Source organism: Acomys minous (genome assembly GCF_964271855.1).
Source record: "Acomys minous genome assembly, chromosome: 2".
In the NCBI taxonomy this organism is placed as follows: domain Eukaryota; kingdom Metazoa; phylum Chordata; class Mammalia; order Rodentia; family Muridae; genus Acomys; species Acomys minous.
Genome location: NC_140484.1, coordinates 120,392,490 through 120,416,344, shown reverse-complemented (window position 1 = coordinate 120,416,344; position 23,855 = coordinate 120,392,490). Strand labels below are relative to the sequence as shown.

Below are 23,855 nucleotides of genomic sequence, written 5' to 3'. Positions count from 1 at the left end.
TGAAGTTGACATTTAATGAGAATAGTAAACACTCCTTTTTGTTTCATTCTGCAAAAGGGACAGATGGATTGTTTAATATTAAACATTTATTCTCTATCTCTCTCCCTCCTTCCATGCCCCACCTCTCTGTGTACATGTTCCAATGCATTCATGTGGAAATCACAAGCCAACTTGCTTGGGTTGGTTCTCTTTTTCCATCACGTGGGATTCAGGTATGAAACTGAAGTCATCAAGCTTAGAGATAATTACATTTACCAACTAAGCCATCTTGCCAACGCAGCAGAACATCAAGTGTTCTAGTCAGGATGCATTAAAGTTAAAATAACTGTTGTTCAAGTACGGGTATATATCTTCTATAATGAGAAAGAAACTCTCAAAAGACAGCTGAAGAAAATTTTCTGAAAGTGGCTGCATCACAGCTGTGTATGGGTTACTTAAAAACAAGGACGTGCAGGGTAAGTTAGGTGTAACCTTCAGGAAAGCTGCAGGTGTAATAGAATGTTGGAGCTAGATTCAAGTGAGATTGAGAGGAAAGAAAGCATAGAAAGTATCTATTTGAAATCTCAGGAAATTTTATATGTAGAGAAGTGTAAATGATCTCTAATTGCTTCTGTTTCTTTAGAAAATGAAAGTAAGGAGGGCTGAGGGACTTTTGGAAGTTTAAGCAAATGAATAGATGTAAGAGGATAAAAAGCTACTTGCCATGGATTACCAAGGGTCACATACAATAAGGCTCAGGAATTACAAATGAGATAATTCCTGTTTTAACTACATAGATTTATGACCAGAATAAATAGAAGACTAAATCTTACTATGTGGCGCTGTGAAAAAAACACTTGGCTACCATGCTCCCTGGCCTTGATCCTCAGCACTGCAAAATTAATCAATAATTAATCAAAAAGCAAAATTAATCAATAAATAAGCAAGTAAGATAGATAATTGAGTCTAGATGTTTATAAGATGAATATAACAGAAGAGTGAGGCAAGGCTCATGGAGTCTTTTCAGATTAATACATCATGGAGGACTACCGGGTGAAGAAAAAGGGTAGAGAATCTTACTCTCTGTAAGCTTGGGAGAAATTGTTAGGGCTAATGGATTTTAAGTACTGTGGAGGAAAAGCATAGTTGAAGCTAAGGAGATAGAGAAAATAAGCTGAACAGTTGTGACTGATGATTAGTGAATGAGATGCATAAAGTTAAAACACAGTGGAGTATTACCGTCAGTAAAAGGTATAGGCCACAGCCAAGGCCCAGAGTAGCTGAGGTAAAGTGGAAGGCCTCTCAAAGAGGAAACATCAAGTTTGTGATAGACCAAAGCTTTGGAAATTTAATATGCTGATATTTACAAAACTTAACCGACTTTGGTAAACTGACAGCTAAATACAAAATGAAATCTTGGCATGATTAAGAGGGCCGTCTCCTTGTGGGTCCCACAATGTGGAGAGTAGGGACTGCTTCAGGCATGGATTTCGGCTACTGAACTTTGATCACTTCCCCCTGTGAGGATGTGTGTGTGGCCTGCAAAGGGTAGTGCATAGGGCTCCACATGCACTTGTCAGTTTCTGTGTCAAAGCACTGGATAAGTCAAGAAAGTTTGGTTAAAAAAAAAAAAGTCCAGACCATTTTCCTTGTTGCCTAGTAAATAGATGGTTCCACTGAGGTTGACTCGAGTGGCCCCAGATACAGCCACCTCCAACAGAGCCTTGTCTGTCCACATGTTATTACTTACCTGAAAGTAGATGACTGAATTGAAAAGGGTATTCTGTAGTGTCTTGCCACCCAGTGAATATATGGCATCTTTCTGAGGTACAGACACCAGGGTGTGCTGGAGGAAATCTCGGGACAAAGGAGCACACCATCCCACACGTGCTGTGGGATGGATCCTCCCACGACACATATAAGCCGCTACCATGTTTGCAGGCTGCAGTGATTTGGTGGCACAAGTTATATTGGCCACTTACATCTTCTGCACAAGGCAAGTACACAGCCGATGAGTGGGTGTGAAATGACTCTTTTGCAGTAAGGTAAATGCACACATTTTCCTCAATTTCCTTCAAGCTAGCTCTGAGCGACTCGGCAAAAGTCCCTCTTTTTTCTTTATTGAATCAGACCCAGGCTTCTATTGCCTTCGTTGGCTTCTGGGAACATGAAACCCCATCTAAGATTATATCAATGGGTGGATGATGGGACAAATGGAGAAGCTTGACTGTGCTCTGTAAGTGAGCCAGGTGGGTCTTGGAACAATGCTTGGCAGGAGTGTAGAGCTCAGGATCTATAAGCACATCACCTGAAGGCAGTTTCCTTCTTGCACTGTACATGCCAAAAACTGAGAACATTTCTCAAAGAGAGATGTCAGCTGATGACGGTGCTATTTTTTATTATCTATTTCATTTGGGCTTCATTATACATCTATCTTCTTTCCAGCCCTTTGTCTCTAGGTAGGAAAGAAAGAAAGTTAGAATGCACAGGGGTAGTAGACCTTTTTAGGATTAGTTACTTGGGGGAATTGCAATATTCATAGTCAGGATATCCAGCAGTCCAGTTAAGTAGCGAACCAGCAAACCAGCAGACAGCAAATATAGCAGTAGCATGAACAAGCAGCAGCCTTCTTTCTCTTCCGACCTTCTTGTCTCTGGGCATTCCTTAAAGTGTCCCTTTCTCGCTCTGGATTGTGGTATTTATACCCTCTCAGAGTCCTAAGAATTAAACTATCTGCATCTGGCAAAAACCCAGCCCACAGGACACCAATTATCAGCTGTCAGGTCTATGCCAAACAGGAGGCAGTTATAGTTAACAGCTGTGGGTAATCTAAGGCAGCCACACATCTCACATTAGAGATTAAAACAAAGCATGTTTTCATAATATAACTAAGTTTTAGGGAAACAAAATGTCTACTACAAGCTGATCCATGTCTGACACCTCGTAAATTTCTTGTAGCTCATCAGCTCAAAGTTTTGCAGTCCCATCATAGCCCCATTAACCAGGGGCTCTCTGATTCTTTGCCATGTTCTCTTTGGCCTCTAGTATACTGAGCTTGGGCTCTTGGTTTCCCTGCCTGTGAGTCTTTCTTATCTGGGTTACCTCCTTTGGTACCAGTGCCCCTATCCTGAACCTCCTGTTGTTCATAGTACCCTGTTAACTCTGTTTCTATCCCTACAAAACAAACAAACAAACAAACAAAACTACTAGTGACCCAGGAGTCTTGTCCTGTTCTCTTCTTAACAAATGAAAGGGTCTCTCTGTACTCTCTATTGAAAGGGACTATAGATTGTATGAGCTCAAGTTCCTTACATTGGAAGCCTCCTTAATGCTCCTGGGCCAAAGGTGACTGCTGCTTCCTCTGTTTTGTACATAGATGTCTCTCTCCTAAGTGGCTATTACAAATTGGTATGCCTTAGAACGCAGTTGAAAATATGCGTTTTCCTTATGGTTCTTTCATACCATTTTTTATGATATGCATTTATTTCTTCTTTGTGTGTATTGTAATATTTCTCCTAACCATCTGCCAGAATGCACCATGAGAGATAGGACCATTTCTTTTGTGTTTGTCATGGAAAGCTCAATATCCTAATAAATATTAAATACATATTTCATAATAAATACTACATATGAAGGAAAATATCATGACTTATATTTTATATCTCAGATGAACTAGCATAAAGTACAGTATATAAGAGTAAAATTTGTTTTTCTTGATGAATGCATAGTGTATGCCAATGGAAATAACCCTAGAGTTAACTAGATAAATAAGAGCCCTTCATTAGTTTTCTAGGACTATCATAAGAAGGCACTATATAGAGAGTGATTTATTTACTTATTTATTTACCCATTTGTTCATTTCTTTACTCACTTTAGGGCATGGTTCCATCCCTTTCCTTCTCTCCTCCCAGTCTCACCTTCATACCCATTCCCCCATCCCTCCTTCTACTTATTCTCAGAGAAAGGATGACCCCAAGGGTACCAACCCACCCTGGCACCTCAAGCATAGCAAAACTAAACACATCCTGTCCCACTGAGGCCAGACAAGGTAGTCAAGCTAGGGGGAAAGGCTCCAAAGGCAGGCAACAGAGTCAGAGACATCTCTACTCTTATAGTTAGGGGACTCACATGATGACCAGCTTCACAGAACATACTTTTGTTGTCTCACAGTTTGAGAAGTGTGGAGTTGTAAATCGAATGATAACAGTACTTGTTTTCTCCTTCCAGCTCAATCTAGATTGTATCAAGATGACAAAAACAATAAATTAAAAAATAAATTATCAACAATATTTGAGTGTGCATTAAATTATCATGCTTTGTAGCATTTTTATGATCATTAATACTAATTCTAAATATATTCAATTGATTTGCATTTGAGATGTGTAAGATCACATCTACCAACTTGGAAGAACACTTTTGTTTGAGAGAACCAATAATCCTGTAATCTTTTAGTAAATAAAGCTTCATTTTATGTCATATAGGCATCATGGTAATCAAGTATATAAATGTATGTATATGCAAATATATATATATATATATATATATATACAGTGAAACAGAGACAGTAACACAAAGATAAAGAAACAGATTCACAGAGAAGAAGCAGAAACAGAGAAAGTAGCCATTTGTGATATTAAAAATAGAGGAAAATGAAAATCTCCAGAAATAGAGTTCTCTCCCCCCCCCCCCGCCTCCGTGGTATTTATAGTGACCTTTAAAAAATTATGGCTCCATGTGTTTGTGTGTATGAGTGTGTGTTTAGTTTAGTATAAGAAAATATGATATAATAATAGTAAATGGAGTTATACGTGTACAGATTTACAAACTTGGAGCTAGGACAATTAACAAGAAATTTTATCAAACAAAAGACAGATCATTCACATAATCACTCTTGGCTAAGAAATTATTGATGTAGAATTAAATAGTAATGGTAAATTTTAGGGTTACAGTTTGAATGACTCTGAATACCATATATGTCCCTAGGTGGGGTATTTAACACATGGTGTTATCAGAAATATATATATATATGTATATGTATATATATATACATAATTTATTCCCACAAAATCCCATAATATGTAATATGTAACTAGATAAATTATTTCAACAGATGTCAGAACTGAGTATTACCACATACCTTAGACTTGGTGATGCAAACTGAACTCTGATCACTGCAAAGTGTTCTTAACTACTGAGCCATTTCTCTAGCATCATTATGTGACTCTTGATGTCAATTATGCAGTACCAAATATAAAAGTACAAAGTAAACTGCTCAAAAGTAAATAATCTGGATGCATGATATCAAGAGTATATGACTTGGCACAAACATATATGCCACTTACCTATTAATCTAAAATTTCTATTTGTAGAGTTTTAATTGAACAAAAAGTTTTACATTCAACCACTAGGGGGCTGTCTTTCAATAACATCCTCCACTTACACATATATAGTCAATAATAAAAATGGAGCAGAAAAATTTTTATAACTTAAAGTCTGTTATGCTGAATAAAAAGAAAACAAACACAAACTTCAGTAAACAAGAAAGCTGCACCACCCTTTTAAGGATCTTAACTAGTGTAAGTGTGTTTCTTCTGCTTCCTCTGTCAACTTCTTATGCCATGCCATGTTCTTCAGACTGCTAATTCAGCTGTTAAGAATTTACAATGGGCCCTTTTAATAAAAAGAAATCCTTTTTTTTCTTATAATATGTTTTGATCGTGTTTTTCTTTTCTCCCACCACCCAATTTCATGTTCTCTCTATCTAAAGAAAAAAGAAAAAAGAAAAAACATCAAGGATCTGGGAGAAGTTGGGGGTGATAAAATATGATCAAAATGTATCGCATATAAATGAAGGAAAAAGACTTTAAACACTGAAAGTATGCACAAAGATACATTTACTTGTCTAGTGGTGCTCAGGTTGTGGATACTCCCTTTCTATCCAACATAGTCTTATTCTGGTTTTTCTCATTTCTAAGATTTCTTCTATTTTTAAATTTATTCTCTCTCTCTCTCTCTCTCTCTCTCTCTCTCTCTCTCTCTCTCTCTCTCTCTCTCTCTCTCTCTCTCTCTCTCTGTGTGTGTGTGTGTGTGTGTGTGTGAATGTATGCCATATGTAAGTATCCTGAAAGAAGCCAGAAAAGGATGTTGGATTCCCTAAAGCTGATGATACAGACCTAACATGGCCTCCGTGAGAAGAACTCTGATTCTCTGGTAGAGCAGTAAGTGATCTTAAGCATGGAGCCATTCCCATCCCACGGTCTGTTCTTTTATGACTAGCAGGAATTGAAAAGTCTTAGGACTATCTGGAAGGAGTAGGCCCTTCCTCATAAACAGATGTTAGAGGAGTATATTTTAGAGAAATACCTGGTCCCCACTTTATGTCAGCTTTCCTCAAGCACCTTGCAAACAAGGTCTTCACTGTTAGCTTGCATTCTACGGCTAAGCTGTTCCTGTTGATTCAGGGTGACATTTGGAATCATTCTTTCCTTTCTAAGTTCAGCTAGGACACATTTGCAGCTTTTCAAGATATAGTAATTTGTACTAAAAAAAAAAATTTTTTTTTAAAGAAAAACATTGTGAAATGTTGACGCAAAATTTACCCTGCCTAGAAGATGTTCTGAGATAAAGAAAGAGCAGAGATTGAGGGAATGTCGAATTAATGCCTGGTCACACCATGGAAAAACGACAACCCCTCACACTATTAATGACACTCTGCTATGCTTGCAGATGGGAGCCTCGCATAGCAGTTCTCTGAGAGGCCCCACCCACCAGAGGATTGAAACAGATGCTAAGACTCACATCCAAACACTGGGTGGAGCACAGGGAGTCTTGTGGAAGAGTGGGACGAGGGATAAAAGGACCCCTAGCCAACTAATTTTGGCTGCGTGGGGGACAGGCTTTCTAAAACTGGAACACCAACCAAGAACCATGTATAGACTGAACCTAGGCCCCCTACGCATTGTCCCCTATAGGCAGCTTGGTCTTCATGTGGGTCCCCTAGTAAGGGGAGTGGGAGCTATCTCTGACAAGGACTTTCTTTTTTATTGCTTCCTCTGGGAGAGGCTGCCATTGTAGAGGATGTGCTCAGTTCTGATGTGACTTGATGTGCTGTGATTGGGGGGGGGGTCCCCATTTCTGAAGTGTAGGGGAAGGGGAAACTGGGAAGGTAAGAGGAAGGGAGGGAGGGAGGGAGGGAGGGAGGGAGGGACAAGTAGGAGAGGAGGGAAGGGGCTACAATTGGGCTGTAAAATGAATAAATAAATATATAAAAAAGGAAAAATATTCCAGGTTATGAAATTAAAACAAGCAATCAAACCCTCCAAAATTGCGAGGGATTGAGAAAAAGTGTTAGCAAAACTGACCACCTTCACATGTGTTTTGATGAGTGGCATAACCTTTCAGTATATTCAAAGTGTTCTCCAAGGAAACAGCTTCTCCTAAGATTCAACTTCTTTTTGAATTACTGCTGAGGGGATGACTCAGAGATGCATGGAACAAATTTCTCACCCGGAAGCACCAGCAAACATCACTTGCTGCTCAGTAGCCAAAGAAAGCAACTCGTGCCTTTATCCCTTCACGTGATCATGTCAGAGCCCAGGGAGGTTAGATCAGTCCTGCTGACAGTCAGGACCTTTCTACTTCCAAGACCAGAAGCCGTCTACCAATACACTCTACTTAGTAATCTTACCAAGATCGAAGTTTGTTTGCATGTACTGGCTAATGACTTGAAATATCTGTTTTGGACAGACAGATCTAAATTTTTCTAAGTCCAGTTTCTTTTGGTAAAAGACAGAAACATTAGAAATTTCTCAAGCTGTGCTGGAAATTGGCACACTCATACATAATACAGACATTTTCAAATAAATTAAACCAATGTCCTAGTGTAACTCATTAAGCACTATATGAAGTAAGAAATAACAATTGTAAGTGCTCAAAATGAGTTTCAAAGTTCTACTTTTTTTTCTTGCTGAAGAGACGTTAATATTAGTGAGAACAGATACAAAGGTGGTGCTCCAAACCCCAAAACAAACAATCAAGGAACCAAACCAAAACAACAACAACAACAACCCATAAAGTAAAAAGCAACTACAGAAGAGCCAGATCAAGAATGAATTTCCTGTCTATCCTATTTTGTGCACTCTGGTACTTTGTCAAGCCCTGTGTCACTTTGTGCTCATAATTTCAGTTCCTCTAATGTACCAAGCAACATACTCCCTGCAATGTTGCAGTTTGCACTTCTCAGCATCTGCCTCAGACATTTCCCTCATTTTGAATCTGATTAAAAATCCATTGGTTCCCAGAGCAAATTTTGTGTGCAAAATCCTCCTCGGGTCACCACTTCTTGATTTTTGCTCTGTTCCTTATTTTTTCTTCCATAGGACTTTTAAAAATGTAAAATATATTGCTTTGATAACTATCTTCTCTGAAGCCTGGTGAGGAAAGAGAGCTGGTCTCCTTTCTTATTGTGCTATTCGACCTATTGCATGTGTCACATCAGATTCCTGATGCGTCTGAGATATACTATAAATGCTTCTAAGTGAAGGGGTAGACAACGAAACAGCTTGTAAGCCTTAGGTCCCCATTTTCATCACTAGTCTCCAATTTTATTATTTTTACGTTTTAGGTAAAAGGATACTCAAACTAATTGTTGGTTTTGTGACAGGTGTATGAAGTGACATTCTGTGATTTGCTCTCTTTGAGTGGATAACAAATGTTTTTCAATAAAAAGGACTATCCAATCATAGGGTTGACATCAAGAGTACATAAAACCAGACACACTAAATATGTTAGAACAGAAAGTGGGGAAAAGCCTAGAGTTAATTGGCATAGGAGAGTACTTCCTGAAAAGAACACCAATAGCTCAGGCTCTCAAGTCAACAATTAATAAATAAGACCTCATGTAACTGAATAGCTTCTGTAAGTCAAAGGATACTGTCAACAGAACAAAACAGCAGCCTACAGACTGGGAAAAGATCTTCACCAACCCTACATCTGACAAAGGGCTAATATCTAAAATATATAAAGAACTCAAGAAATTAAATACCACCAAACCAAATAACCCAATTTAAAAATGGGATACATAACTAAACAGAGAATTCTCAACAGAAGAATATGGGATGGCTGAGAAACACTTAAAGAAATGTTCAATGTCCTTAGTTTTCAGGGAAATGCAAATAAAAAATATTCTGATATTCACTCTTACTCCTACCAGAATAGTTGAAATATAAAGCTAAGGTGAAAGAACATGCTGGCAAGGATGTGGAGAAAGGGGAACACTTATCCATGGCTGGTGGAAGTGCAAAAATGTACAACTATTTTGGAATCCATCTAGTGCTTTCTCAGAAAATTGGGAATAGTGTTACCTTAAGACACAGTTTACCAAGGACAATACTTGCAGTAAACATAGAACGCCTTCTCACATCTAGCCAATGGAAAAGACATTCTCCAGTTGAGTGGAGAGTGGGGACTGACTCGGATGTGAACTCTGGTGCCCCATATTTGACCACATCCCCATGGTGAGGAGGCCTGGTGGCACTAAGAGAAGAATAAGCAGGCTACCAAGATGAGACTTGATAGCCTATGACCATTTAGTGGGAGAGGATGTCCCCCTCAGTCACAGACATATGGCAGGGGTTTAGAGTGAAAGCAGAAGAGAGGGAGGAACAGGAGGATACAAGGCATGGGATAAAAATTGAGATATAATCTGAATAAATTAATTAAATGAAATATAAAATAAAAAATATTATTGGACAAAACAGAAAAAAAAAAAAAAAGACCGAGCTACACCACTTCTGGGCATATACCTGAAAAATTCTCCACAATACAAGGATATTTGCTCAACTATGTTCATTTGTAATAGCCAAAATCAGGAAACAATCTAGATGTCCTGCAACTGAAAAATGGTTAAAGAAATAGTGGTCCGTTTACACAACGAAATTCTACTCAGCTATTAAAAACAAGGAAATCTTGAAATTTTCAGGGAAGTGGATGGAACTAGAAAGGATGATTCTGAGTGAGGTAACCCAGACTCAGAAAGACACAAATGGACTATACATACTTATAAGTAGATATTAGCTCAACATAGATGTCCTCTGAGAGACTCCACCCAGCAGGGGATGAGGACAGAGGGTGAGAGTTACTACTAAACTCTGGGTTGAGGGCTGAGAGTGGTAAGGAGGAATGGAGGGATGGAACGAGCCAGAGGATTCAGGAGCCCTACAAAGAGACTATCAAGGCTTGCGGGTCTGGACCCAGGTAGGGGGCCTGCTAAAACTGTTGTACCAACCAAGGACAGTGCATGTAGTAAAACTAGACCCTCAGTCCAGACCTAGCCAAAAGACAGCCCATTCTCTACAGTTGTAGAGAGAGTGGGGACTGCCTCTGACATGAACTATTGTGACCCCAATTTGATCACTTCCCCTTGGTGGGGAGGCCCTATGGGCACACAGAGGAAGGAGAAACAGGATATCCGGATGAGACCTGATAGGCTGTGATCATATGGTGGGGGAGGATGTCCCCTTCTGTCAGATGTCAAGGGGAGGGGAATAGGGTGAAAGAGGGAATGAGGGTGGGAATGGGATTAGGAAGATTCAAGCAAGGGGATAACATTCAGGGTGTAATCTGAATAAATTATAGTACATTTAAAAATAAATGTAGCAATATCTACTGAACGTAACACAGGGCATGGCTCTGTAGTACATACTCAGTTAATATTAGATTTTTGTCTTATGTTTTTAAAGAGCTCGGTTTACTAAAAATGGAGGCAACAATGCCACTGAAAGCAAAACTGATAACCTCTGATTGTTTATAATTTAATCCAGTGTGATTCATATTCGGAAGAGAAACAACATTAAAAGAAGATTGTGAAGGTTGGAGAGATGGCTCTATGGTCTAGAGTACTTACCTTTTGTGCAAGAGACCTAAGTTTGGCTCCCACCACTCATGTCAGATTATCACAACTACCTGTAGCTCCACCATCACAAGGTCTAACATATTTTTAAATAGATTTTGAATTATTCCAGATGTCCAACATGGATCCATTACTTAACGGTTACTAATCAGAGAAGCAAGAGGTCCTAAGCCTCAGTCTCTCTATCATGTACCCCCAAATATGAGTGAAGTGAAGCTTTGGAAATGCCAAAGAAAAGAAATACGAAGTTAAGAAAACTGGTGCTCATACTTGTCTCCCTTCCTGGATGCCTTTGCCAGCATGGCAACACATATAATGGCAGGACAAAAAAAAAAAAATCTTGCAGCAATTCAGAGTGAGTCCTCTGTAGATTTGATATGAGCTTCAATATATGAGTTTTAGTGAGGCTTACGGGAAGTTGAGATTGATTTTACAAGTTATAATACAACCAAGAATGTCCCAAGAAGCCAATCACGATTCTTTTCAATGATGTGGAGACTGAACTCAGGGATGTATGCATTGGAAACAAGTGCCACACTACAGTTTTCTCCCTCAGTGCCAGAACTCATTGAACCTCATGGCTTATGCATTTGTTACTTCTCTGTTGCTGTGATAAAATATGAAGACGAAAGCAGCTAAAAGAGTCAGAAAGAAGAGTTTATTTGCTTTACAGTTCCAAAGAGATAACAGTGCACCAAGGTGGGCAAGGATGGCAGCAAGCAGCAGGAATAGCTGGTTGCAGAAACAGGAAGCTGAGAATTACTGTCTTCCAGTGCAAGTATGAAGCCATGCTGCTGCACTGGAAGTAGTGGTAGGCCATATAGTCTTAACACTTGCCCCTGGCACTCCTAGTGGTACGCTTCCTCCAGAAATGATGCACTTCCTTAGCCCTATTGAACAGCTCCACATACTGGAGGCCAAGTGTTTAAATACCTAAGCCTATGAGGGGAAATTTAAGATAGGTACTATAAGTTGAAAATATTGTAGTAAGTGTTCAGTACTTCATGTGTTTAGTGGTTCTTTATTTCTTTAATTCTTAAGTGTTTAATAAATTTATTTTATTACTATGGAGATGCTAATTGTCTTTTACATATTTCAGTAGTGACAAATATAAATATAATAAATAATTTTAATTTAAAGCCCAAAGGATGAACATGATTACTTAATTATAGAGCTTACATTAACATTAATATTATCTGAATTTTTTAAACAAAATATATTACAGTTTTGATACACTAAATACATCTCAAATTATCATAATTGATTAATTCAATTATGTAGACATTTCAAATATTCTGTGGGAAAATGGGCTTTCTCAATATTTGGATGTGTGTGTGTATGTATGCTGTATGTGTATTTGCATATGCACATGAAAATGGAGGCTAGGCCAAAGTCAATTGTTAATATCCAATCTGTTTTTGAAATTGTCTTCTACTGAACCTGGATTCCATAGATTTATCTAGATTGGCTGGGGAACAATCTCCAGGAACTAGCCTGTTCCTCCTCTTCAGTGCTAGGATTATAGGTGCTTTGGTGCTGGCCCTGGCCATTTAATTATTTTATTAACATTAAAAAAAATGATAGGATTGTTCTCAAGGCTTTGGCATTTCTGAGGACATACTTTTATAACTCTAGCCTCTCGGGATTTACATCTGGATGTTTTAACATTGGCAACTCTTTGCAGAGTAGCACTTCAAATTCAGCTGGCCAGATAGAAGTAATGTTACAGATATAAATAAACAACAAATAAAAGAAGAAAAATAATAGCAGGATTGTAAACAAGTTTTATAAAGTAATGACATTTAGACATACCAGACATGTATAAAAAAAAATTTAATGGGCAAGTATTTTGTTTTGCCTTAGGTGTATAAAAGTGTGTGAAATGCAGCCATGAGAGATGGAGCAAAGGTTAAAAGTACTTTAAGATCTTCAGAGGATCCAAGTTCAGTTCCCAGCAGTTACACTGGGAAGCTTCAAGGTCTGACCCTTCTGGTTTCTACCTGAACGTAGATAGCTATACAATACGTAAAATGTACACATAAAAAAAATTTTAGGTCAGTTGCAGGATTGGTTTTGATAGTAGTTGTTGTTGATAGTGAACGCATCATGTAGGTTCACATGCTGATGAGAAGACAAATCTCTTCATGGACAGGAGGCTGAGAGTTTGTGGATTTGCCCAGTCTGTAGAATACTGTAATTTATCAGATGAACCATCACACCACCATTCTATTTTGTCAAATAAAATAGATACTAAAAAGATGGCCTTCCTTTGAAAATAATTTCTTGCAACGTGCGCTAAACGACATAGATGGTTAAGTTCATCAATCTAAACAGTGAAACAAATTAAATATGTTTATAAAAGCCTTAAGAAATCCCTACATTTTTGTAAAGCATTGTATTATCCTCCTTTTCAGGCCTATGTTTATAAGATAAAGAAGTTTGTTTATGGAAGCATTGTGGAAAATAGTGATTTAAAAAAAGCATAACACAATTTTTTTCCATGGGAAATTTAGCAGTGACCATAATCTAAGATGACAAATTCTGTCTTTGTTACTCTCTGTGAGTAATTTTATTTGTTTGCAATCTTCTGACATGTACTTGCATGAAGGTACTTGTACTATGTGCTTTTTAAGTGATTTCCTAAGAAATGCTTCTACAAATTCAGTAAAGTGACATTTTAAAATGTGACTTAATTTTCCTTACTATTTACTCCAAAGTTCATACTCATGAATAAAGCAAAGTTTGTCACTCCTGGGTTCAGACTAGTGACTTTGTCAAAACAATTCTCTGTAATTTCTCTAGGTTTTTGTAACTTTCCCCACGCATATTGTTTATGCTTTTCTGGTGTCAGCCGTCCTATGACACTTTGCCTGAGATCCTAGGCAGAAATGGGAAAGAAATGTCCTTACACTTATCAGGAAACTATCGAAGACTAGAGAACTTATTTACTTACAGCAAATGGAGATGAGGAGAGAGTAAAAATTCCAAGTATAGAAGTGATAAGTCGAGCATTGAAGAGCACTGAAATGGAGCCAAGGCCACTCAGCCGCATGGTGTTTTCAGTAAAGCCATAGAGCCAGATGAAATTAGATGTCAGACAATTCTTTTTTAAAAACTTATTTAGTTTTCACATTCTCACATGCATATACAGATAACATACTTTGTCTATATGAATCCCCTGTTTCCCACTTTTATGTCCTGTGGGACCATTATCTCTCCACTACAACAATGGGCACGGTATAGCTGGTTAAATGGTAGCTCTATTTTTAGTAGATTTCTTCAGTGGTGGACTAATTTATATTCCAACAGTGAGTAAAAGTTCCTTTTCCTCACATTCTTGCCAGCATTTGACATTTGTTTTCTTGAGGGTAGCCATTCTGGTGCTGAGATGGAATCTCAATGTGGCTTTGATTTAATTTCCTTAATGTTTATACATATCGAATGCTTATTTTTCCTAATATTTTCCTAATCTATGTCTGAATGCTAGTACTTTAATGTTCTAAACAAATTGGAGCAGTTTCAAAGTGCTTTGCCCTGACTTTAGGTTGCTTTTTAATGTTCAAGAATCCTTAACATTCTGTCAGTATTCCACTGTTTAAGGAAGCAATAGAGCCTTTTTGTCTTGTTTTCTTTTTCAAGAATCTTTTGAAGAACATGTCTTTATTTCAAATGACACTATTTCTTTTGCTTTTGTTACTTTTCCAGATAGACTTCCAAAACAACTCAATATAGTAAATGCTTTTGCAAATCATGTAAACTTTGCAATTTTTAATATAAGTAAAAATGACTATTTTTCATTCTCACATCAATTTTAAAACATTTTAAAGTAGTAGAAAAGTAAAGGGCATGCTCATTTATAAATATATGTGTATGAAATATATTGTGTTATTGAATAAAATAAATTATAAAATATTAGGTAAAAACTGCAAAATCTACAAATAAAAAACAAAAGGAAATATACTCAATAGAAAACTCAAAAAAAAAAAAAAAACAATCAGTACCTTAATAGAGGATATCAAATGGGCAGAAGACTTTGGAAAAACTCCTTTATTTTATTCATTGCAAGGGAAAGAAACGTTCCTTGATAAGCATGTGGAGAAACAGAACTTTAATGAACCTGGCTTGTAATGGTTGTACAACAGTTCTTTAGTCAATTGAAAGTTTCCAAGACAGAATATACACATTCCTACAATTCTAGATAAACATCTTGAGATGTAAAATATAGATGATATGAAAACAGAAAACTCTGAGGAAGAACAGTACTAATGATCAAGAACTAGAGATGTTAGACAACACACGAGAGAGAGAGAGAGAGAGAGAGAGAGAGAGAGAGAGAGAGAGGGAGGGAGGAAGAGATGAGAGAGAGAGATGAGAGAGAGGATATTTGTTGGTCTTGGCTAGTGTGTAAATGAGAAAAAAATAAATAAAAAGGAAAGGAAAGGACTGCTTGTAGGTATGGTTCAGGAGAAGTATAAGAGAGCATAGCCAGAGGCAGACCCATCTAGGAGAGCCCAGAGTGGTCATGACTTGAATCATTAATAGAGAGGGGCAGGGAAATGAAGAGAGAGGAACCAAGTACTGCAGCCATGAGGTCAAAGGTACAAAGGGAGGAAAAGAGAGACAAGTAACCAAAATGTCTGGATTATATCAGAAAAAGCATCTTGGGGAAGGGCAGCCCAGCCCCTGGGCTGGAGAGTTCAGGATAGAAGGTATTCCAGTTAGACCTTGCAACAGGTAGGAACTGAAAGATTCTGTGAGAAACAGGAGGACAGATTGGCTTTGATATGTTAAATAGGTGCCTCAGTCATTTGTCTGGGGGTTTGAAACTTAACCATGTAGAACACTTAAACTGAATAGCATTGCCCTATGGCCCAATGGACAAGCATGCTCCAGCGATGTGCAGAAACCTGCTCCTTCCAGCTTACAAGAAGTAATTATTGGCAACTCTTTTAAAGACACACTACATAATACATAACTACTTTAACTGGCCATGGTGGGAGTACATACATCATGGAATTCATGCAACAAATGCTGTAAATTAGGATTTATCCTTCCACTGAAGGACTAGTTTTTAGCACACTGCATTTTATGTAGCTCACAAAATAATTCTGGACACAGGAGGAGCATAAATATTAGATGATTCAATTATAGAATCTTTGAAACACTACAGTGCTAAGTAAATTTTGGCAATAGAATCAGAAAAGGACAAGAGGAGATGCTCTTCATTATAAAGGGAGTGATAGCAGGATGCTGTGAAGCACTGTTCTGAAGGTCTACTAATGCTCTGTTTCCTGGTCTTGGTGTTGAATAAGCAATGTGTTTATCCATCATTATTATAAGCATTTTTAATGAGTATGCTAAACATTTCCTTGAAATACTAATTAATAAAGGCATAGCATGATATTTTGCATTTACAAATTTATGGTATACAAACAAAAATAATTTTCAATGATTGTGGTACCTCCTTATGGAGGAAGATTACAATAAACAAAAGAGTGGTACAAAAGGTTACATAAACTTTTTGTTTCTTATATGTTCTTCTATATATTTTAAAGACCATGTAGAGGGATGCATGGTTGAACTGGAAAGAAAGTAGGGAGGGGCCTATGTCCAGGATATAAAGTGAATAAATAAATTAATAAAAATTAGAATCGATGGCCAGATAGATTTGGCTAAAAAAATCACTATGAAATCCTTTATTCTGCCCAATTAAAATAGACCAATAAAAATTCATTGTTAAAAATAAATAAAAAGAATATATAACAATAAAAAATGAATGGGAAATACACATTTTACTTCTATATTATAAGCTTATCTTTTCCTAAAATACATGCTCTAATATTTTTTCCTTAAATAGAAACAATGTTGATATTTTCTATTTCTCAAACTTTCAAAGGAAAGAAACTTACTAGAAAAGTTTCCTTTACAAGAAGTAAAATTATCCCTATTTGTAGATGATATGATAGTGTATATAAGTGACCCCCAAAATTCCACCAGAGAACTCCTACAGCTGATAAACACCTTCAGCAAATTGGCAGGATACAAAATAAACTCAAAAAAGTCAGTAGCTTTCCTATATACAAAAGACAAACAGGCAGAGGAAGAAATTAGGAAAATTACTCCCTTCACGATAGCCACAAGCAATATAAAATATCTAGGAATAACCCTAACCAAGCAAGTGAAGGACTTATTTGAAAAAAACATTAAACCTCTGAAGAAAGAGATTGAAAATGACATCAGAAGATGGCGGGATCTACCTTGTTTGTGGATCAGGAGAAACATCATAGTAAAAATGGCCATCTTACCAAAAGCAATTTACAGATTCAATGCAATCCCTATCAAAATACCTACAAAATATTTTGAAGATATTGAAAGAACAATTCTCAACTTCATATGGAGAAACAAAAAAGCCCAGAATAGCAAAAACAATCCTATACAATAAAAGATCCTCTGGAGGAATCTCCATACCTGATCTCAAGTTGTACTATAGAGCAACAGTAATTAAAACAGCATGGTACGGGCACAGCAATAGGCTAGTAGATCAATGGAATCGAACTGAAGACCCAGAGATGAATCCTCCACACACATTTGCCCACTTGATTTTCGACAAAGAAGCCAAATCCATTCAATGGAAAAACGACAGCATCTTCAACAAATGGTGCTGGTCTAACTGGATGTCTACATGTAGAAAAATGCAATTAGACCCCTATTTGTCACCATGCACAAAACTCAAGTCCAAGTGGATTAAAGACCACAACCTAAAACCAGAGACATTAACCCAGTTAGAGGAAAAAGTGGGGAAGAGTCTGGAACACATAGGCACAGGAGACAACTTCCTGAACAGAACACCAACAGCCGAGACATTAATGTCAACAATTAATAAATGGGACCTCATGAGGCTGAGAAGCTTCTGTAAGGCAGGAGACACTGTCAAGAGAACAAAGCGACAGCCTACAGACTGGGAAAAGATCTTCACCAACCCTTCATCTGACAAAGGTTTAATATCGAAAATATATAAAGAACTCAAGAAATTAAACACCACCAAACCAAATAACCCAATAGAGAAATGGGGCGCAGAACTAAACAGAGAATTCTCAACAGAGGAATATCAAATGGCTGAGAAACACTTAAAGAAATGCTCGACCTCCTTAGTCATCAGAGAAATGCAAATCAAAACGACACTGAGATTCCATCTTACACCCATCAGAATGGCTAAGATCAATAACTCAACTGACACCACATGCTGGCGAGGGTGTGGAGAAAGAGGAACACTCCTGCATTGCTGGTGGGAATGCAAACTAGTACAACCACTTTGGAAATCTATCTGGTGCTTTCTCAGAAAAATGGGAATAGGGCTTCCTCAAGACTCAGCTATTCCACTCCTTGGAATATACCCAGAAGATGCTCCAGCACACAACAAGAAAATTTGCTCAACCATGTTCATAGATGCCTTATTCATAATAGCCAGAACTTGGAAACAACCTACGTGTCCCTCAGTAGAAGAATGGATAAAGAAACTGTGAATCTTCACTATGGAATACTACTCAGCTATTAAAAACAAGGAATTTCCAAAATTGGTGGACAAATGGATTGAACTAGAAATTGTCATGATGAGTGAGTTCACACAGAAGCAAAAAGAGCTAAATGGTATATACTCACTTATATCAAGACACTAGTCCAAGGTGTATGTCCCCATGAAAAACTGTACCTACCAGGAAAGTGGGTAAGAGGGGAGGACATCCTATTGAGACTTTAGGCGTGAGAAGCCTGGGAGAATGAGGAAATAGAAGGATCCAGCGGGTCCTGGAAAACTACAGGCGAGTCTGGGCCCTGGGGTCCTCCGCAAACTATGGCAACAACCAAGGAAAATATAGGCAGTAAACCTCGAACCCCTACCCAGACTAGCTGATGGACAGGACATTCTCCACTGTTGAGTGGAGAAGGAGATCTGACTTTCACACAAACTCTGGTGCCCCATATTTGACCATGTCCCTTGGATGGAGACGCCTGGTGGCGCTCAGAGGAAGGACAATAGGTCACCAAGGAGAGACTTGATACCCTATGAGCATATACAGGGGGAGGAGGTCCCCCTCAGACACAGACATAGGGGAGGGGAGTAGGGGGGAAGTGGGAGGAAGGGAGGAATGGGAGGATACAAGGGATGGGCTAACAACTGAGATGTAATATGAATAAATTAATTAAAAAATACATTTAAAAAAAAAGAAAAAAGCAAAGAAAAGTTTCCTTTATAAAGACACCTTCAATTTAGTCATTCTTCCACCAAAAAAAAAATGAGAAGTAGTTATTGAAGAAGTAAAATTTAGATAACTTTAAAAAAGACATTATCATGTATCTATGCCCCTATATTTTATCTTATTTGGTTTCTCGGGTTTTTAGCATTTTTAATTCATAAAACTATTATATTTAGTGAGCAGTTTAGAGTGTGAGAATACTGTGTTTACAAATAAAGACAAGGCCAGAGAATATTACAGCAATTTTCCTGGGATGTGTCAAAGGTTAGGCCAGCAGGTATACAGGTAGGGATGTGACGGCAGATACCTTGTCGTACTCAGAACCAGGAGGAGATGGGGGTTGCAGCACCTTGTAGTCTGGTACCTAGAAGTAGCAGCTCAAGACTGACCTATACCTGCATTTGGCAAGGTGCACCCAGAGAAATGAACCAAACAATGTGAACCTTTAACTAGAAGGGTGTGGCTGAACACATGCTACACAACATGCTGCTCAAGGCCAGTGAGTTTCACCTGAAGGCTGAGGTTTAGCATGTCTTTCCCCTTTTTTCAATCCCTTATGGTACTTATCTCCATCTCTCTGGTGCTTGGACTCTCAGCAGGTTTGTTCCTTATCTTTTCAAAGTATGACCTTAACACTCTGGTTAAGCATGCCAAGCTGTTCTTAAAAAATTGGCTGTTGTCAACCCCTGACACTGTGTGCTATGCCTGCAGACAGAAGACTATTAGAGTTGATCTCTGGAAGGCTCTACCCAGCAGCAGTTTGAAACAGACGCTGACACTCACAGCCAAACTTTGGGAGAAGCAAAGAGAGTCTGGTGGAAAAGTTGAGGGAGCGATAAAAGGACCCAGAGGTAACAACAACTCTACAAGAAGACTTACAGAGCCAACTAACCAGGACCCAGAGGGGCCTGTGGAGTCTGAAAGCACAAACCAAGAACCATGCATGGACTGGACCTAGGTCTTCTACATAAATGCATCCAATGGGGGCAGCTCTGGCTTCTTTGTGGGTCCATTGGTAAGGAGAGTGGGGGCTGTCTCTGACATGGACTCTGTTGCCTGCTTTGCGAGCACTTCTCCAGGACGTGACTGACTTGTCAGACCACAAAGGATGTGGATGAACTCAGTCTTGATATGACTTGAGGAGCTGCGGTGTGTGAGTGGGTTGGCTCCTCTTTTTCAAGGAATATGGGAGGAGGGTGGGGAGAAAGGAGAGGAGAGAGGGGGCTACTACCAGGATTTAAAGTGAATAAATAAATAACTTAATAATAAAAAAAAACTTGGCTATTGTGGACATTCAATATCTTGGTAGTCAACTCGTTCATCACCATCTTGGGGTTGAAAAGCCTGTGATAGACATGGTGTTCTGAAAGCCAGACACTCTTGAGTCTGGCTCCAGCTCCACTGCCCGGCCACCAGATCTCAGGTGCTCTTGCATCCTTGAGGAGCTCTCCTAGTTAAGAGTAGTACTCCATGAAATAATAAAAGGTCATGCTGGTCTATGTTGGAGGATAATTTAGAGCAAACGTCCATCCAATCATAACTGCCTTGTGGGAGGCCACTCCTGGAACGTGGGAACATGGATGTAAAGCTTTGAAAACCAGAACTATACAATCCCAAATGCCAATGCCCAGAGAAGAATCACCAGCACCCAAGGACATTAACCAGGTCAATGGCTGTGCTCGATGAGAGCCAATACTGGCTCCTGTATCAGGATATTGTAAAAGAACAAGGACATGCTTCATCTCTTTGTCAGTGAACTAGAGTGCTTACTTCCCATGTTTCCCTATAGATTTCTCTGATGACCATTCCATCTGCCTCCCTAACCCAGGAATACTAGATAACACCACTGATGGACACTGGCTCCAGGCTTAGTGCCTGGACTTGGCAGTCATCTAGAGAAGACTGTGCCCATAGCAACTGAAGGTCCTGCTGCCATCTTCTTTAATGAGCAACAACTGGGCAGAATCCTATCTCTGTACGCAGGTCTCCACGCCCCAGTTTTCTAATCTGAAAGGATAATAAAGTCCCTGCATCTCTGCAAGAGAAATATTTTTTCTTTATTATGTTAAAGTGTTTTCAAAACCAAGTTTTCTTTATTGAAGATGAGAGACAAGACATGTTGAGTTAGTGTGCCCCTTTCCTTAAGAACTGAACCCCACAAAGGATGATAATACTTTAGCCTAGCTACTGTGTGTACAAAGAATTATATAGCCCAGTTTTCAACTGTCGTGAACTGAATTTTCAAAAGAACACTTTGTTTTATGTGTAGCCTGTTTATCTCATTTTGCTGTTTGGAACTTATTTCTTCATTGTTCTCAAGACAATGGGTTTCATTCAAGGTTAGTGAACATAATGTAGTTTACTTGTTTTAAACAAAGGCAACCATTGGACGTATATGTGACGTTGAATTTGAAAAGACTTGAACAAATATTTACTTTTTAATAGACCTGCATTGAACGAGGAGTGTGACGCATGCTATCTACCTACAGATTCATTTCTAGGGTCAGAACCTTTGGTTAACCCTTCCAATACCTGTATCTACTATTACTGTTAATACAGAATCTACTATTATTCCTGTTCTATTGATGAATCAAATGAGTAAGAGTAAGGAAATAGAATATGAATACATGGCAGTAAATGGAAGAGCCGCTGCAAAGGGCACAAAGCATAGACAGCCTTTGTGTCTTGTCCCAGAATTTAGCCTCATTCTACAGTTAATTGGGAACACCTGAAGCTTTCTTGAGTTGGGAGATTAAAAAACACAGAGCAGAGTTTTGGAGAATTAATCTGACAATAGCATAACACTATGTCCTTTTTTTTTTTTTTAGTTTCTTTTATTTGTGTTGTCAGTCTAATTCCAAGATTTATTGATGAAAAATTGTTTTCAGAGCAAGTGGTTCTCTGTGAGTTTCATGCCAGTCATAGATGCTAAGTAGTGAGATTGAGGCCCTGTTTCACAAAGACTAATAAATCATTTCAGCTGAATAGAGTACATTTATCCACTCTCTGATGCTGGCTAGCTAATATAATTGCGCCCTTTTCATTCCCATTAATTCAATTCAAAGCAGGAACAAAAGGGATCTGTATCACCTATTAACTCGTGTTCTCTGTCAGAGAATCCTATGCAGAAAGACCTGAGCCATAAAGAGTTTGACAGGCGTGTGTTCCCTGCGAGCATTTGGACCTTAGAGATAAGACTAGATTTTGGGTTAGATAAAGTCAGTAGACAAACGCTTCTTAAGAACAGAGTGCTTTATCGCTTCATGAGGCAGGAGATCCAGCAAACATTGTGGGGACATGAAGAGGGAAAGGAATGCCTCATCCTCCAGTTTGAGTATGCCTCTTATCAGCTGAGAATCGAGACTTCTGGCACAATTAACATTTTCTGTGAAGATTGTTGTCAATGGAGAGGGTATTTCTTTCATCTGGAGGTTTCTCACTATAGAGTGACAGAGACCCCAGGCTAAGGCCCAAATGCTTATAATCTTGGGAATGACCTCATTCCACACTGATTTTCTGGGAGACTAATAAACAAGACAATTAATTTTGATTAACAGTGAAGAAATTCTAACTTTTTGTAGCCTCCTGATCTATGCTTTAACTTTATGAATTACAATCTGTCAGATAGACTACAGGAATTGCCTTATAATGCCATATAGGCTTCTTAGCAAACCTCTGAGGATTACAACTTTAAAACCCATTCAAATGCTACAAAAAAAATGGCATCTATGGCACTGGAAAGAAGGAATTACAACTCTCTAAAAGAAGCCACACCCACGCTGGAGTATATGTTCCTTGTTTTAGCGATTGATTATCCATTCTCTTAACCCTGATGCTTAAAAATCTATATTAGTTATGTCCTTTAATAAATCTGAATTCTGCCATTTACTAGCTTATCTTGAAAGCCTGTGGTTTTTTTTCCGGGGGTGGGGGTGGGTCAAAGCCAATGATGTACTTTTACCAGGGTCTAGCTTCATAATGAATTCCTCAGGCAGTTGTGTGTGACTGCATGGAACTGCCTCTCATTTCTGCTATAGATGGAAACTCACCAAATTAAATATATGTATATTCTGTTATTGATGTTCAGGGACCGGGCCAGGTATTTCAAGATTCTTGTCTCTTATGCAAAATAATGAAATTATAATCTCATATAGATTTGCAATTAAGATAATTTTATTCAGACCAGGGACTATACTGAGATATACTATCAAGATTGACAGCAGGCCATATGAGTGATGCTTTTCAAGGGTCAGAATGTATCCCCACCCTGGGATCTCTTTTATGGTATCTAAAGAAAGATGTGGAAGACATTATATGGCATGCAGTTTGAGTGTTCTTTATTTTGATTGATTGATGGTGTCATATAATTTCAACTATATGTTTTTCTTCCTATATTTCATTTTAATCATATGAGCACCCAATTACACGTAGGCACAAGATGCTATTATTTTGACAAAAGTTACTATAGGACAGAATTTTGTGATGCTCTTTTTAAAAAAAAAACAAAAACAAAAGTTATTATAGGACAGAATTTTGCCTTACCAAGCATTCTTCCAAAGCCAACACAAGTTGGATCCACTAATCTACTCTTCATATTCAGGTACATTGGGAATATACTTGAAAATACCTAAGTGAAATTGTTACTAGGAGCAGGGAAATCTAGACTACTGTGCAGAGATGTGAGCATATGTGGTCTGCTATAGATAGGGGGCTGA

At 38.3% G+C, this 23,855-nt stretch overlaps 1 protein-coding gene across 1 annotated transcript in view; it reads right to left on the bottom strand.

Annotated features, from left to right (window-relative positions):
- Positions 1-17,528, bottom strand: part of GRM5 (glutamate metabotropic receptor 5) — an 879,135-nt gene extending 861,607 nt beyond the window's left edge. Inside the window, exon 1 of the mRNA XM_084773380.1 lies at positions 17,485-17,528. The gene's annotated coding sequence lies outside the window, so the exon portion shown is untranslated. The remainder of the gene's footprint in view (positions 1-17,484) is intronic.
- Positions 17,529-23,855: the final 6,327 nt, after the last annotated feature.